Here is a 16,069-nt window from a genome sequence, read left to right as displayed (position 1 = left end):
CAAAACCTATGCTATACAATAAATATGTTATCAGACTGTCATCTGATGAAGTTGTTTCTTGGTTAGTGACTATTTATATCTTTATTTGGTCGAATTTGTGATAGCTACTGATGCAGTAAGAAAATGGTGGAGTATGGGAGTGGTGTCTTTTGCTAACGTGGTTAGCTAATAGATTTACATATTTTGTCTTCCCTGTAAAACATTTTAAAAATCAGAAATGATGGCTTTATTCACAAGATGTGTATCTTTCATTTGGTGTCTTGGACTTGTGATTTCATGAACATTTTATTATATGATATCCCTGTGGCTTTAGGCTAGGCTATGCTAGTCAGCTTTTGTGATGGGGGGGATCCCGGATCTGGGTTTGGGAGGTGTTAGAGGTTAATAATAAACTAGTCTTAAATACATCTAAAACTAAAAGCATTGTATTTGGTTCAAAACATTCTCTAAGACCTTGTTGTGCATAAAGTGTGTGACCATTGAGCAAGTTGAGGAAGCTAAACTCCTAGGTAAAACATTGGATGGTCAATTATCATGGTCAAGTCATATTAACACAGTTGCTGTGAAGATGGGGAGGGTATTGTCTGTTATAAAAATCAACTGTACTAATTGTTCAGAGGCTCTGGACTTGTCCTATCTTCATCACTGTCAGGTAATATGATCAAGTGCAGCAAAGAAAGACCTAGCAAAGCTGCAGCTGGTTTAAAACAGAGCATCACGCCTTGCCCTTAACTGCACATACAGAACTAACATCAACAACATATATGCCAGTCTTTCCTGGTTGAGGGTTGACCAGAGAGTAACTGCTTCTCTGGTTTTTATGATAAATATTACTGTGATGAAAATTCCAGATTCCAGATAACATTCAGCTCAGACACCCATTCATACCCCACATGACATGTCCAAAAGAAATTCATGGGAACACAGTATTATAGTGAGCCATGATCGCATGGAAGTCCCATCTCCAATTGCTCAAGCAAACAGCAAACATCTATAAAGCAAACATCTTTATAAAATGGATTTAACAACATCTCGTGGAACCGCAGGGACAGTGAGGGGACAAACGCACACACAGACACACTAACACAAACACATATTTTATTTGTTCTATTGTTTGTGTTATTATAATTATTTTGTATTGTTTGTATATCATTGTATTTAACGTGTGGCACTGTCCTTGTATATCCCCGACAAAAAAAATCTTGGTCGACCGAAAGTCGTCTGTTCTTTTGACCAATTGATTGGTGTATTTTTCCATATATAGATACACCCTATGTGTTTCAATAAAATCAACTACATGCTTGTCTGATGCTAATTGATAAAATAAGACACAAATGACTCAAGAGGGAGCCAGAGATCAAGATAACCAGAAGAGAAAAACCTTAACCTAACCATCCTCCTCCCACTCCTGCTGGTTTTCGCAGATTCTGCCATTACTCTCCTGAAATTGCCGGTAATAGGCTACAAGAGGAGTCGGCAACCTTTCTCATGTGGAATGCCAATTTATCTTACAATATCTACCGACATGCATGCCAGTTATGGTTTTCCTATGCACATTTTCGTGTAACAGTTTCATTTAATTTATAATAATGTTTTCGTATCTCAAAACCATTGTCATGTGGTTAATCAAAATTCTGTCCAAATCCAAATGAAAATTATACAAACCTAAACTTCTATTGCCAACAACTGTATTTAAAATAATCTACATAAAGCCAACAAATAAAAACATTGTAGCATGCAGGTAGAAAATATTCTGACACAAAAAATGCACATTGGCTACATGTGGCCTGTCTGCAACAAACTTGAAACATTGTATCAACTATCAACTTGGGTCTAGCCCGAAGCTTGCTCTAGCAACATTGTATAAAATATTCTGGGCCCTCAGAGTTTCCTGCTCCAGTGAGCTCGGGACAGACACAGCTGTAGGCTATTTTTCGCAAGGGATAGGAGCTCATCAGGTAGACCTATTTTATGATGTTTCCACTGGATCAGAGCATGACATTTTTCCTTTTCACGCTGAGTGGTTATCAAAAGGGAGAGAGCTGGAAATATTTTTCTAATTCATTGAGAAACTATTGTCATTCTCAATGGATTTAAAAACAGACTTTGTTTGCTTCCTGTCTGAGGTGAAGAAAACATTACTTTGAGAAGCTTCACAGCTCATTAGTGGTGGTGCGTTAAGCCAATCAGAAATACTATCAAATCCCCAAATGGGCACCTAGAAGGCCAGCATCCCGGAGTGGCCTCTTCACTGTTGACGTTGAGACTGGTGTTTTGCGGGTACTATTTAATGAAACTGCCAGTTGAGGACTTGAGAGGGTTTTGTTCCTCAAACTAGACACACTAATGTACTTGTCCTCTTGTTCAGTTTTGCACCGGGGCCTCCCACACCTCTTTCTATTCTGGTTAGAGCCAGTTTGCGCTGTTCTGTGAAGGTAGTACACAGCGTTGTACGAGATCTTCAGTTTTTTGGCAATTTCTCGCATGTAATAGCCTTCATTTCTCAGAACAAGAATAGCCTGACGAGTTTCAGAAGAAACTTTGTTTCCTTGTTTCTGGCCATTTTGAGGCTGTAATCGAACCCACAAACGCTGATGCTCCAGATACTCAACTAGTATAAAGGCGGCCAGTTTTATTGCTTCTTTAATCAGTACAACAGTTTACATAAATGATCAATTATCCTTTTAAAATGATAAACTTGGATTAGCTAACACAACGTGCCATTGGAACACAGGAGTGATGGTTGCTGATAATGGGCATCTGTACGCCTATGTAGATATTCCAATAAAAATCTGTGTAACAATGTCTACACTGTCGAGAATAACGACGTGTGTATTCCAGTCGAGAATAACGACGTGTGTATTCCAGTCGAGAATAACGACGTGTGTATTCCAGTCGAGAATAACGACGTGTGTATTCCAGTCGAGAATAACGACGTGTGTATTCCAGTCGAGAATAACGACGTGTGTATTCCAGTCGAGAATAACGACGTGTGTATTCCAGTTGAGAATAATGACGTGTGTATTCCAGTTGAGAATAATGACGTGTGTATTCAAGTCGTACGTATGCATGTGTGACACACGTGATGTCAAACACATATTTTTCTTTAGAAGAGACCATGTCTGCCATTACATTTGTTTACATCACATCTTGAATAAAACATTGCGGAGGGGAAAATGCACATATACACTGAGTGTACAAAACATTAGCAACACCTGTTCTTTACATGACATGGACTGACCAGGTGAAAGCTATGATCCCTTATTGATGTCACTTGTTAAATCCACTTCAATCAGTATAGATGAAGGGGAGGAGACAGGCTAATTAATTATTTTTAAGCCTTGAGACAATTGAGACATGGTATGGGAGTAAGTGCCAGGCGAACCTGTTTGAGTGTGTCAAGAACTGCAACGCTGCTGGGTTTTTCACACTCAACAGTTTCCTGTGTGTATCATGAATGGTCCACTACCCAAAGGACATCCAGCAAACTTGACACAACTGGGAAGCATTGGAGTCAACATCAGCCAGCATCCCTGTGGTATGCTTTTGACACCTTCCATACCCCGACAAATCGAGGCTGTTCTGAGGGTAAAAGGGGGTGCCACGCAATATTAGGATGGAGTTCCTAATGTTTTGTACACAGTTTATTTTCTAGATTTTTTTTTCTTCCCCACAGCAATTCCCACTAGGCTGACCGCTCTATACAGAAAGTCTACGGCTCTGGTTTCCCTATCCGTTGACCTTTACCTCTTGGAAACCAAAGACACATAATAGGTTGCTTAATGACCCTGGCCCAAATCAATCCGTTGGGATGATATCAACATTACCACCACCACACCGCACCAATCATGAGGGCAGCCAGCGATACCAACCAGGCTACTGGATAATTGAGTTTCCCCTTCAGGCCCAGGAAACATAGGCAAATGGACAAAAGAGACCCCAGAGAGGGAGGGGGGGGGAGGATTGAGAGGGAGAAGGAGAGATGGGGAAAAAAGAGGAATAGAAAGGGAGAGACAGAGAAGGAGACGGAGCAAGAGATGGAGACAGAGAGAGATGGAGAGGCGGAGGAGCATGACAAACCCGATGGCTAGAGGACAGATACAAGGCCTTTTGACCACAGCTGAAACAGCCTCATCTCCTGCCCTTATTGAATCCCGTATTCGTCGATAACAGTATTTCCTGCCAAAGAAAATAGTACTGGGGAGCAATTACCTCAGCGAGCCTGTCAATTTCATTTGGGGGATAGAGGGAACATGGCTGGTGTTTTTCTCCCCCCTCTCTCTTCGTCCATCTTTCCATCTCTACCTCACTTTATTACTCTACAGTATTGCTATTCATCCCTCTGGTTCTCCTCAACCAGCGCGAGGTGCCTGAAACCGGGGCAAAAGGAGAGGGAGTGCATGCCAAGGCAGGTTGCACCTCCACATGTCATCTTCACCTGTAATGAGACAATAACAAGCTGGCAGCCTCCACCGCAGCCCGGTCCCCCACTCAACAAGAGTGATAGATACATTATTCAAGCTCTTTGTCAACTCACTGAGAAGCAGTGGGGAGGGCCTAGTGTCTGGAACAGTGCATCGGGAGATGCCTCCTTGGCTCTTTCACTGCCTGCCTCTCCCTCCTGCCACTCACACTCCCTGCCTTTCTATCTCTCTTTGCCCCTCACACTCCCTGCCCATCTTGCCCTGCCTTTCTCCCTCTCTGCCTCTCTCTCTCTCTGCCAGCCACTCGCTTTGTCTCTCTCCCTGCCTCTATCTTCATCTCTGCTTGTCTGCCTCTTGTCCGTCTCTGATGTGTACAGGAAGGGCATAATTAGGAGACGATGGGAGTAAATGATAGTTGTGCAACACCATGTAATTCCTCTCAGTGTAATTCCTCAGTGTAATTCCTGTGTGTTATTCCTCTCTGTGTTATTCCTCAGTGTTATTCCTCAGTGTTATTCCTCAGTGTTATTCATCTCAGTGTTATTCATCTCAGTGTTATTCATCTCAGTGTTATTCATCTCAGTGTTATTCATCTCAGTGTTATTCATCTCAGTGTTATTCATCTCAGTGTTATTCATCTCAGTGTAATTCATCTCAGTGTAATTCATCTCAGTGTGAGGTCAGAGTGCCAGAATGATCCTGTTAAAATGTTAAAGTGTCATCTCAATCTGTCTAATCAGATAACCTGTCACTGATATTAGGACTTTTTATTTATTTATGTGTGTCTGTATGTATTTTAACACTCAAACTTGTGACAAAACAAAATAATTATCAGGCAAGAGGTGATTTAATATCTTGTTGTGCTCCATGTGTTTGAAAGAGAGAGACCGACACTTTTCAACAGCTAATATCATTACGCAAACACACTATCGTAACTTTATGACTCAAAGGAGGAACCGAAGCCACAATGTGAACAATGTGAACAGAGCGAAGCCACAATGTGCACAATGTCAACAGAGCGAAGCCACAATGTCAACAGAGCGAAGCCACAATGTCAACAGAGCGAAGCCACAATGTCAACAGAGCGAAGCCACAATGTCAACAGAGCGAAGCCAGAGTGAAGACACAATATGAGCTGAAAGCATAATAGCTACATTCGGTAGTAGTTGTGTAATAATGGATTGAATCATATTAACATTCTGTCTCACTAAATAAATGCCAGAAAAAGTGGGGTAATAATGAAACATCTAATTACCTCATCTTTGTGTATGTGATTAATGAAAGTTACCAGAGCGCCCCACTGATCTTACGAAAAATAATACAGATACAATCTGCCGCAATTAGTGCACATCAAGCAGTATCAAAGCCAAGTGGAATTATTTTCTTCCTTAATTTCATCCTCATTAGGGATTGAGTGACAGGCATGCTGAAGGTGGGGGAGTGGGGGTGGACGGACTACAAAAATATGTGCACGCACGGGTTCATGCATGTACACACATGTACACACACAACCCATATGCACACACCCAACAAACATCTTGAGTAATAGAATGTTTGTTGCAAAGCGGTGGCGACCCTAGGAGGACACAAAGGTCAGTGTGGATCAGTTGAGATGCTAGCTGCCTGGACAATGAGTTTCTCTAGCACAGCAGCCCTGCCTAAAGGACAGCAGTGGCAGCCCCTGCTGCCTGAAGATAAGGACATTTCATCTGTCCAGGGAGGCTGCTCTCCACTGCTCAGTGAGCGATTTCTCACCAGGACCCCATGGCCATGCTCTTTCTCCATCTCCTCCTCGCCACACTTCTAAAAGAGTTGTGTCCCAGCGGATGGTGTGTTTCATTTCAAGCCCGGGAGAGGAGGAGAGGGGGAGAGGGAAGGAGGGATGGAGGAAGTGATGATGGTAATCACTTGAGTTACTGTATATTTTCTTTTTCACACTCTGAGGCTTTGTTTTTCTTCCTCTCCTATTCTCTATTACTCCTTCATACCTTTGCAGTAGAGACAACAGTATATCTAGCCACAGCAGTCTTTAAATCCACATTATCCAAACCACCATAGTCCCTGTGCCCAAGAACGCCAAGGTAACCTGTCTAAATTAATCTGTAGCCATGAAATGTTTTGAAAGGCTGGCTCACATCAACACCATCATCACAGACACACTGGAGCCACTCTAATTCGCATACCGCCACAACAGATCCCAAAATGACGCACTCTATTGCACACCCCACAGCCCTCCCCCACCTGGACAAAAGGAACACCTACGTGAGAATGCTGTTCATAGACTACAGTTCAGCGTTCAACACCATAGTGCCCTACAAGCTCACCCCTAAGCTAAGGACCCTGGGACTGCAACTGCTCCTGGACATGCTGACGGGCCGCCCCCAAGCGGTGAGTGAAGGCAACAACACATCGGCCAACCTGACCCTAAACACAGGGGCCCCTCAGGGGTACTTAATAGTCCCATCCTCTGCTCCCTGTTCACCCACTGCGTGAGCGAGCACGACTCCAAAAACATAATTAAGTTTACCGACGACACAACGGTGGTAGGCCTGATCACAGATGACGATGAGACAGAGACCGGGCAGTGTTGTGCCAGGACAACAACCTCTCCGTCAACGTCAGCATGACAAAGGAGCTGATCTGGGACGACAGGAAACAGAGGGCCGAGCACACCCCCATTCACATTGACAGGTCTGTAGTGGAGGGGGTCGAGAGCTTCCAGGTCCTCGGTGTCCTCATCACTAAGGATCAATCATGGTCCACACACACCAACACCGTCGTGAAGAGGGCACAACAATGTCTCTTCCCCCTTTGGAGACTGAACATATTTGCTATAGGACCTCAGATCCTCAAAAAGTTCTGCAGCTGCATCATTGAGAGCATCTTCTTATCACCACATTCTTATCGGCAGACTAAACAGCCATGGTTTCGCAAATGGCTGCCTCGCCTGGTTCACCAACTACTTATCTGATGCTGCTGGTGATTCTCTGATCCACCTCTACGCAGACGACACCATTCTGTATACTTCTGGCCCTTCTTTTGACACTGTGTTAACTAACCTCCAGACGAGCTTCAATGCCATACAACTCTCCTTCCGTGGCCTCCAACTGCTCTTAAATTCAAGTAAAACTAAATGCATACTCTTCAAACGGTCGCTGCACGCAACTGCCCACCCGTCCAGCATCACTACTCTGGACGGTTCTGACTTAGAATATGTGGACAACTACAAATACCTAGCTGTCTGGTTAGTCTGATAACTCTCCTTCCAGACTCACATTAAGCATCTCCAATCCAAAATTAAATCTAGAATCGGCTTCCTATTTCGCAACAAAGCATCCTTCACTCATGCCACCAAACATACCCTCGTAAAACTGACCATCCTCCCGATCCTCGGCGATGTCATTTACAAAATAGCCTCCAACACTCTACTCAACAAATTGGATGCAGTCTATCAAAGTGCCATCCATTTTGTCACGAAAGCTCCATATACTACCCACCACTGCGACCTGTATGCTCGTTGGCTGGCCCTCGCTTCGTACTCATCGCCAAACCCACTGGCTCCAGGTCATCTATAAGTCTCTGCTAGGTAAAGCCCCGCCTTATCTCAGCTCACTGGTCACCATAGCAGCACCCAACCGTAGCACGCGCTCCAGCAGGTATATCTCACTAGTCACCCCCAAAGCCAATTCCTCCTTTGGCCGCCTCTCCTTCCAGTTCTCTGCTGCCAATGACTGGAACGAACTGCAAAACTCACTAAAGCTGGAGAGTCTTTCCTCCCTCACTAGCTTTAAGCACCAGCTGTCAGAGCAGCTCACAGATCACTGCACCTGTACATAGCTCATCTGTAAATTAGCCCATCCAATCTACCTCATCCCCATACTGTATTTATTTATTTATCTTGCTCCTTTGCACCCCAGTGTCTCTACTTGCACATTCATCTTCTGCAGATCAATCACTCCAGTATCTAACTGTTATATTGTAATTACTTCGCCACCATGGCCTATTTATTGCCTTACCTCCCTTTTCTTACCTCATTTGCACACACTGTATATAGATTTTCTTCAACTGTATTATTGACTGTATGTTTTGTTTATTCCATGTGTAACCCTGTGTTGTTGTATGTGTCGAACTGCTTTGCTTTATTCTTGGCCAGGTCGCAGTTGTAAATGAGAACTTGTTCTCAACTAGCCTACCTGGTTAACTAAAGGTGAAATAAAAAATAAAATAAAAATCTTGACTGGCTGCATCACCACTTGGTATGGCAACTGCTTGGCATCCAACCGTAAGGCGCTACAGAGGGTACAGCGTACGGCCCAGTACATCACTGAGGAAAAGCTCCCTGCCATCCAGGTCCTCTATACCAGGCGGTGTCAGAGGAAGGCCCTAAAATGTTCAAAGACTCCAGCCACCGAAGTCAGACTGTTCTCTCTGCTACCGCACGGCAAGCGGTACCAATGCACCAGGACCCTGAACAGCTTCTAACCCTAAGCTATAAGACTGCTAAATAGTTAAATAGATAACCAAATAGCTATCTGCATTGACCCTTTTGCACTTACTGTTTTGACTCATCACACACGCAGCTGCTCTTTATTATCCGTCACTATATTCCTAGTTAAATGTACATATCTACCTCAATAACCTCGTACCACTGCACATCCACTCTGTACTGGTACGCCGTGTATAAAGCAAAGGTATCGTTATTCATTGTGAATCTATTATTACGTGTTTTACTTTTCTATTATTTCTCAATTTTCTATCTCTGCATTTTTACTGTTAGTCTACACCTGTTGTTTACGAAGCATGAGACAAATAAAATTTGATTCACATCTTAAACAAGGCAGTCTCTTGATGACAAAACCAAATCAAACAAAGCCAAGGCCTTGTCCTTTGATTAAAGAGGTCCCCCCTGGAAGGAGTTCCTAGCCTATTTCAAACAGCTCTAGTTCAAACAGCGCTCTTTCGCCACAACAAACTAAAAAATGTCACTTTCTCTTTGGAAAAGCAGGACAGAGTGCCTTCTGGAACAACAGAGCGCGCCTCGTCTGACATTTGAGGATAGTTTGGTAGCCTCTGCCGCTCCTTCAGCGCAGTGTGGGTGAAGCACTTTCTTTCATACAGCATGCCAGAGCAGTTCTTCTACTGTCGGGAGAAATGATAATGCATATATATATATATATATATATATATACACCAGTTTATTAGGTACACCCATCTAGCACTGGTTAGGACCCGCCTTTGCCTCTAGAACAGCCTGAATTTTTCTGGGCATGGAAACATTGCTCAATTGGTATCAAGGGACTTGATGTGCCAGGAAAACATTCCCCACACCATTACACCACCGTCACCAGCCTATACTGTTGACACCAGGTAGAAAGGGGCCAAGGACTTGGACAGAAAATCGGGATTCGTCGGACCAGGCAACTTTTCTCCACTCCTCAATTGTCCAGTGTTGGTGATCGCGTGCCCACTGGAGCCGCTTCTTCTTGTCTTTAGCTGATAGGAGTGGAACCCAGTGTGGTCGTCTGCTGCAATATCCATCCATGACAAGGACCGACGAGTTGTGCGTTCTGAGATGCTGTTCTGCCCACCAGTGTTGTACTGCGCCATTATTTGCCTGTTTGTGGTCCGCCTGTTAGCTTGCACGATTTATGCCATTCTCCTTCGAAATCTCATCAATGAGCTGTTTAGGCAAACAGGATTGCCGCTGACTGGATGTTTTTTGTTTGTCGCACCATTCTCGGTAAACTCTAGACACTGTCATGTGTGAAAAGCCCCGGAGGCCGGCAGTTTCTGAGATACTGGAACCGGTGCGCATGGCACCGACGATGATACCATGCTCAAAGTTTGTTAGGTCACTCGTTTTGCCCATGCTAATGTTCAATCTAACAGTAACTGGATGCCTGTCTGCCTGCTAAGTCACGGCTAAGTGACTCCCCTATTATATATTGTTAATTTGAAACTGGTTTATTCATTCATAACATGGATTTACAGGGATAAAGGATACAACGTTCCATTAAATGGGTCTTAACCGTTTACAAAAAATAAAATAAACTGTTTTCCCGGATAATAAACTCAATTTTCTGGGAGGCATTCTTTTAGATTAAAAAATAAACATTGTTCAGTTGTTGCTTTCATAAGACATACGCTAGCACACAACAAGCACAAAGCCACGTCTCGCACTCGTGTGATTCGCTCAAATTAAATGACAAATTCTTTACTCCATAAGGTCACTCCCATAGAACTATACGGTCACTCCCACTAAGGCCAACGTTGAATCATTGATGTACCAGGCTTATATGCACTCATAGCCTGGGGACAAGGTTACACTCACATTGAAATACGGTACTCATTTTCCAACTAGACGCCCTTGGCACTAGACACAACATATGAACATTACATACGAGCTAAAATGGCATTTGACCACCTTCAGCAGCAAAACACCTTGCACACCTGAGAATTTAAATAATATATTGTATATGTGGTCAGAAAGTGGCTTTGCGTAGCTCTGTCCAGACCCCTCTCTGACTACCAACAAGAGCGCTGTGTGTGTATGTATGTTAGGGCTGACCCCATTTAGTCGACTGGTCTATTGTTTGGTTGATAGGCTGTTGGTCAACCGAGATTTCTTTAGTCGAGCAGTAGCAAAAAATTATATACTTATATTAAATATCGGAAAGTATTCAGACCCCTTGACTTTTTCCACATTTTGTTACATTACAGCCTTATTCTAAAATGGATTAAATCGTTTTCCCCCTCAGTCTACACACAATACCCCATAATGACAAAGTTTTAGCAAATTTATAAAAAGAAAAACAACTTAAATATCACATTTAAGTATTCAGACACTTTACTCAGTACTTTGTTGACGCTACAAGCTTGTCACACCTGTATTTGGGGAGTTTCTACCACTCTTCTCTGCAGATCCTCTAAAGCTCTGTCAGTTTGGATGGGGAGCATTGCTGCACAGCTATTTTCAGGTCTCTCCAGAGATGTTCGATGGGGTTCAAGTAATTTTTTTTGTACTGGTCCCCAGTGGGAATCAAACCCACAACCCTGCCGTTACAAGCGCCATACTCTACCAACTGAGCCACAAGGGACAAACAACACCAGACACACACAGCAAGTCATTGAATACACGATCAGGCTAACTCACTGTCATATCAAGCAGCACCTCGACCCACCTGACCACAGACACACCTTGCTCTCCTGCTGGCTCAGGCCCAGATATAGACAGGGCCTGCAGCAGACGATGGGGCTGTGTCAGCAGATCAGTGTCTTACACCAGTCCATAGAGACCTGACCCGCAGTAAGGCATCACCAATGATGCCTCTAATAGTATCTGAAAGACTTCCGAAAATATATTGAATGCCGCAGTGAGAATGGTGGAGCGGAGTTTAAACGGAATCATCACTGATGGCATGATCATATCAGAAAAAGTCCTTCCAAATGGTTGGGAAGTTCAAAACTTTTGCTAACAGTTTTGCAAAGATTTTTCTGAAGTTTCGACTTTTGCAATGTTACCCTCGCTGAAGAAGGAGAACATTTAAAAGACAGTTTTTCTGGAAAGAGGATATCAAGTGGAAACTTAGAGAGTCTGATAAATTAGATTTGAAGATGGACTCTAAACGTTGGTGATCCAGATATACTGTACGAACAAATCAATAAAACATTTGCGTCAGAGAATCTGAAAAAAACTCAGAGAGCAACTCTGAAATGCATCTCTGAGAGATGACAGGACCAACCTGTTCCACAACCAACTAGAGGCTGTTGACTGATCAATCAAATCAAATCCTGGAGTTAGGGTTCCGTCGGCACTCTAAGCCTGGCAAATGAATATCTAAATCAAATATTTAAACATCAAAGACTTTCTTTTTAAAGAAAGTATGTATACGTACACATTGGGAGGCTGGGAGAGGACGTGTTAGGTAGATTGTCAATTACACACTGTAGAACTCTAAGACAAGTTTCTAACGTCATTATACAAAGTAATGTGTGTTTTTACCACTTTTGTCTTGATTGAGTTCTTGACATGGAACATTTTAAAGTAGCAACTGTTCTCTGAAAAATAAGACATCATTCCCAAACCAGAAAACAACAACTCCCATTGGCATTCTCAATCCCTGCAATGATTCAAGCTTTGAGGTTGTACAGAGAGGAATGACACAGCTTATTCTGTCTGGAACAGACAGCTCTTTGGTCTTTGACAGCTCTTTGGTCTTGGCCATAGTGGAGTTTGGAGTGTGACTGTTTGAGGTTGTGGACAGGTGTCTTTTATACTGATAACAAGTTCAAACAGGTGCCATTAATACAGGTAACGAGTGGAGGACAGAGGAGCCTCTTAAAGAAGTTACAGGTCTGTGAGAGCCAGAAATCTTGCTTGTTTGTAGGTGACCAAATACTTATTATCCACCATAATTTGCAAATAAATTCTTTTTTTTTCTTTTTTTTTCTCATTTTGTCTGTCATAGTTGAAGTGTACCTATGATGAAAATTACAAGCCTCTCTCATCTTTTTAAGTGGGAGAACGTGCACAATTGGTGGCTGACTAAATACTTTTTTGCCCCACTGTATGCACGTGCGAACACACATACACACAGAGATATGCATGCACGCACACACACAGAGATATGCATGTGCAAACACACACAGAGATATGCATGCACACACACACCACACATATACCTACCCGCGCACTCACACAAACAGAGATATGCACGTGCGAACACACACACACACAGAGATATGCATGTGCAAACACACACAGAGATATGCATGCACACACACACCACACATATACCTGCCCGCGCACTCACACAAACAGAGATATGCACGTGCGAACACACATACACACAGAGATATGTATGCACGCACGCACACACAGAGATATGCATGCACACACACACACACCACACATATACCTGCCAGTGCATACTCACACAGACACCCCAAGCCAATAAAATAGAGCTGATATGTCTCGTCTTAGAATAATCTCCTACGGTCTCTCTTGATAACCTTTTCTGGGCATTTGAATCAACCCTTTCAATTAAGAGCCAATTCATGTAAGACAAGAGGGACTGCTGTCACTCTGTGGATGGGGACGGCGCTGCCAGTCGTCTCTGCATTGCATGATTAATGAGTTTAGAAGAGTGTGTCTGTCTGCTTGCATGTGCATCTTTCTGTGTTTGTGCATGTGTGTGTTTATTACTGTGTATGCATGTGTGTGCGTGGAGTAGAGGAATCCTCCTCTAAGCCTCCCAGTGCTCTGCAGGACTCTTATCTGCACTGAATCTCAATGACACCTCAATAAAGACAGGAACATATGCCAGCCAGAGCCAGCTAGCATACCTGCCTGAGACTCTGGAGAGAGAGAGTCATTTAAAAAGTAATACAACCTCCCACTGCAGATCCTTATGGTATAGCTACAGGCACTAGAAGCACAAACTGACAAGAGGAAACATGAGAGCACTGCTTAATATAAAGACAGGACCGTGTGTGTGTGAGTTGTGTCAAACATGCAGATATGGTGCCGAAACCCCAGAAGACTACGCCACATCTAGCAATAACACTGTCATCATCCATGACAGACAGACACAATGATATGCAGGAAAGATGCCTTTCTGAGTTTCAAAAGGCACAGCGGACCAGGATCGTTGAGGAGAAGTGATGGATTTTCATCCAGCTAACTCAGCCTAATAATGAGCCCCAACGCTCAACCGGCGTGGAGCGTCTCGCTTCAATGGTACGCCGCCAGTCTCCTCCTTCGGCCAATCAATTTGTGAAGGTCCGCCGCGAGTGGCTCAATAAAGTCCTGAAAGGTCCTTGCGAAGCTATGAAGCACAATATTCAATATGCAAATTAGCCAGACATAAGAAAATAAAGGGAAAGGAAAATAGAAGACAAGACAGCATATCAAAGAGAAGAGAGGCTTGGTAAATCTACCCACAGAACCTATTGTATTATTCAGCATATTTATACTATGTCAAGGAGGGGTAAACAACCTGGTTGTTTAACAAAGGTACTGTAAGTCACAGTGGATCTCATTTATAGAGTTTGGCGGCGGTCTCGCGTGCATTGATTGGACTGTGAGGTCATACTGAACTGGTCTCTGCACCTTCTACGGGACCGTAGAAGGAGCCGTCCAGGGGGCAACGGACTGCTCCAACTAGCAACCCAAAGTTTAGGCAAAGGGCAAAGAAATGAGGGCAGGAAGAAAAAAATTAGGGAGGCAACAGTAGAGATGTATTCCCTGATGTTGATGTACTCGTTTACTCATTTCCCCTCCTCTCTCACTTCTCCTCTCTCTTCCCAAACCCCCTCTACAGGGTCATGAGGTCTAACACACACAGCCTGAGCAACTGGTGGTTCACACTGGTCATTTTTCCCTTGTTCCCCAGAGACTGGACAGAACAACATTTCATCAGGTAAGTGATCTGTTGGTCCGGGTCTTGTGCTGCTCTAACAAAGCATCTGAATGAAAGGGATCCACACCACGTGTGATGAGTAATTATCCACTCTGACTCTCTGAACTCTGTCCGTCTGTTTATATGACCATATGGAACATGCACAATTTTACTTATCTGACAATGAGTCAGAGAGATACGGATAGAGAAAGGAGAAAGATATGTTAGGATCTGGGTGCATGAGTACAGTATTAGTGTGTGGGAATGTAGAGTGTGTTAGAGGTAAATATAATGTATGTGTTGGCTGGTTCACTAATGATGTCCGATCCCCACAAGTCTCAGAGGATAGATGGGCCGCTTCGCTGACAGGCATGACTGGCATGATTAATGACAATGAGTCTCCTAGTAGACCTGCCCAAGCTAGGTCTGTGTGTGTGGGGGGGGGGGGGGGGGGGGGGGGGGCATTAATTATCCTGTTGAATGGGAAGGTGTAGACTAGACTAATTATCCTGTTGAATGGGAAGGTGTAGACTAGACTAATTATCCTGTTGAATGGGAAGGTGTAGACTAGACTAATTATCCTGTTGAATGGGAAGGTATAGTCTAGATTAATTATCATGTTGAATGGGAAGGTATAGGCTAGACTAATTATCCTGTTGAATGGAAAGGTGTAGACTAGACTAATTATCCTGTTGAATGGGAAGGTGTAGACTAGACTAATTATCCTGTTGAATGGGAAGGTGTCGACTAGACTAATTATCCTGTTGAATGGAAAGGTGTAGACTAGACTAATTATCCTGTTGAATGGGAAGGTATAGTCTAGACTAATTATCCTGTTGAATGGGAAGGTATAGTCTAGATTAATTATCATGTTGAATGGGAAGGTATAGACTAGATTAATTAGCCTGTTGAATGGGAAGGTATAGACTAGATTAATTAGCCTGTTGAATGGGAAAATATAGTCTAGATTAATTATCATGTTGAATGGGAAGGTATAATCTAGAGGCAAAATAAACACACACCTATTTAGACGAGGTGCTGGCTAGCAGAATAGAACACTTGACAAATGAAAGGAGAGCCGCACACTCTAGAAGCTCAGATGCAATCATTTAACAACCTAATAACCAATGTTTCGACAGACAAGCTGTCTTCATCAGGGAATAATGGCAAACACTGCGGGGTGACTAGTTTATATAGTGTCAAAGGACACACACAGGTGTCTGTAATCATGGCCGGGTGTGGCCT

The 16,069-nt window shown here is 43.4% G+C and overlaps 1 protein-coding gene and 1 non-coding gene across 6 annotated transcripts in view; both read right to left on the bottom strand.

Annotated features, from left to right (window-relative positions):
* The window catches only part of diaph2 (diaphanous-related formin 2), a 700,846-nt gene that overhangs the window by 540,584 nt on the left and 144,193 nt on the right, over nt 1–16,069 (bottom strand). The window lies entirely within an intron of this gene.
* trnat-ugu lies at nt 11,449–11,522 on the bottom strand. Its single transcript has one exon. It is a non-coding gene; the product is annotated as a tRNA-Thr (tRNA).

The sequence above is a fragment of the Salvelinus namaycush genome, chromosome 5 (genome assembly GCF_016432855.1).
Source record: "Salvelinus namaycush isolate Seneca chromosome 5, SaNama_1.0, whole genome shotgun sequence".
Lineage (NCBI taxonomy): Eukaryota > Metazoa > Chordata > Actinopteri > Salmoniformes > Salmonidae > Salvelinus > Salvelinus namaycush.
This window is presented reverse-complemented; position numbering and strand designations above follow the sequence as displayed.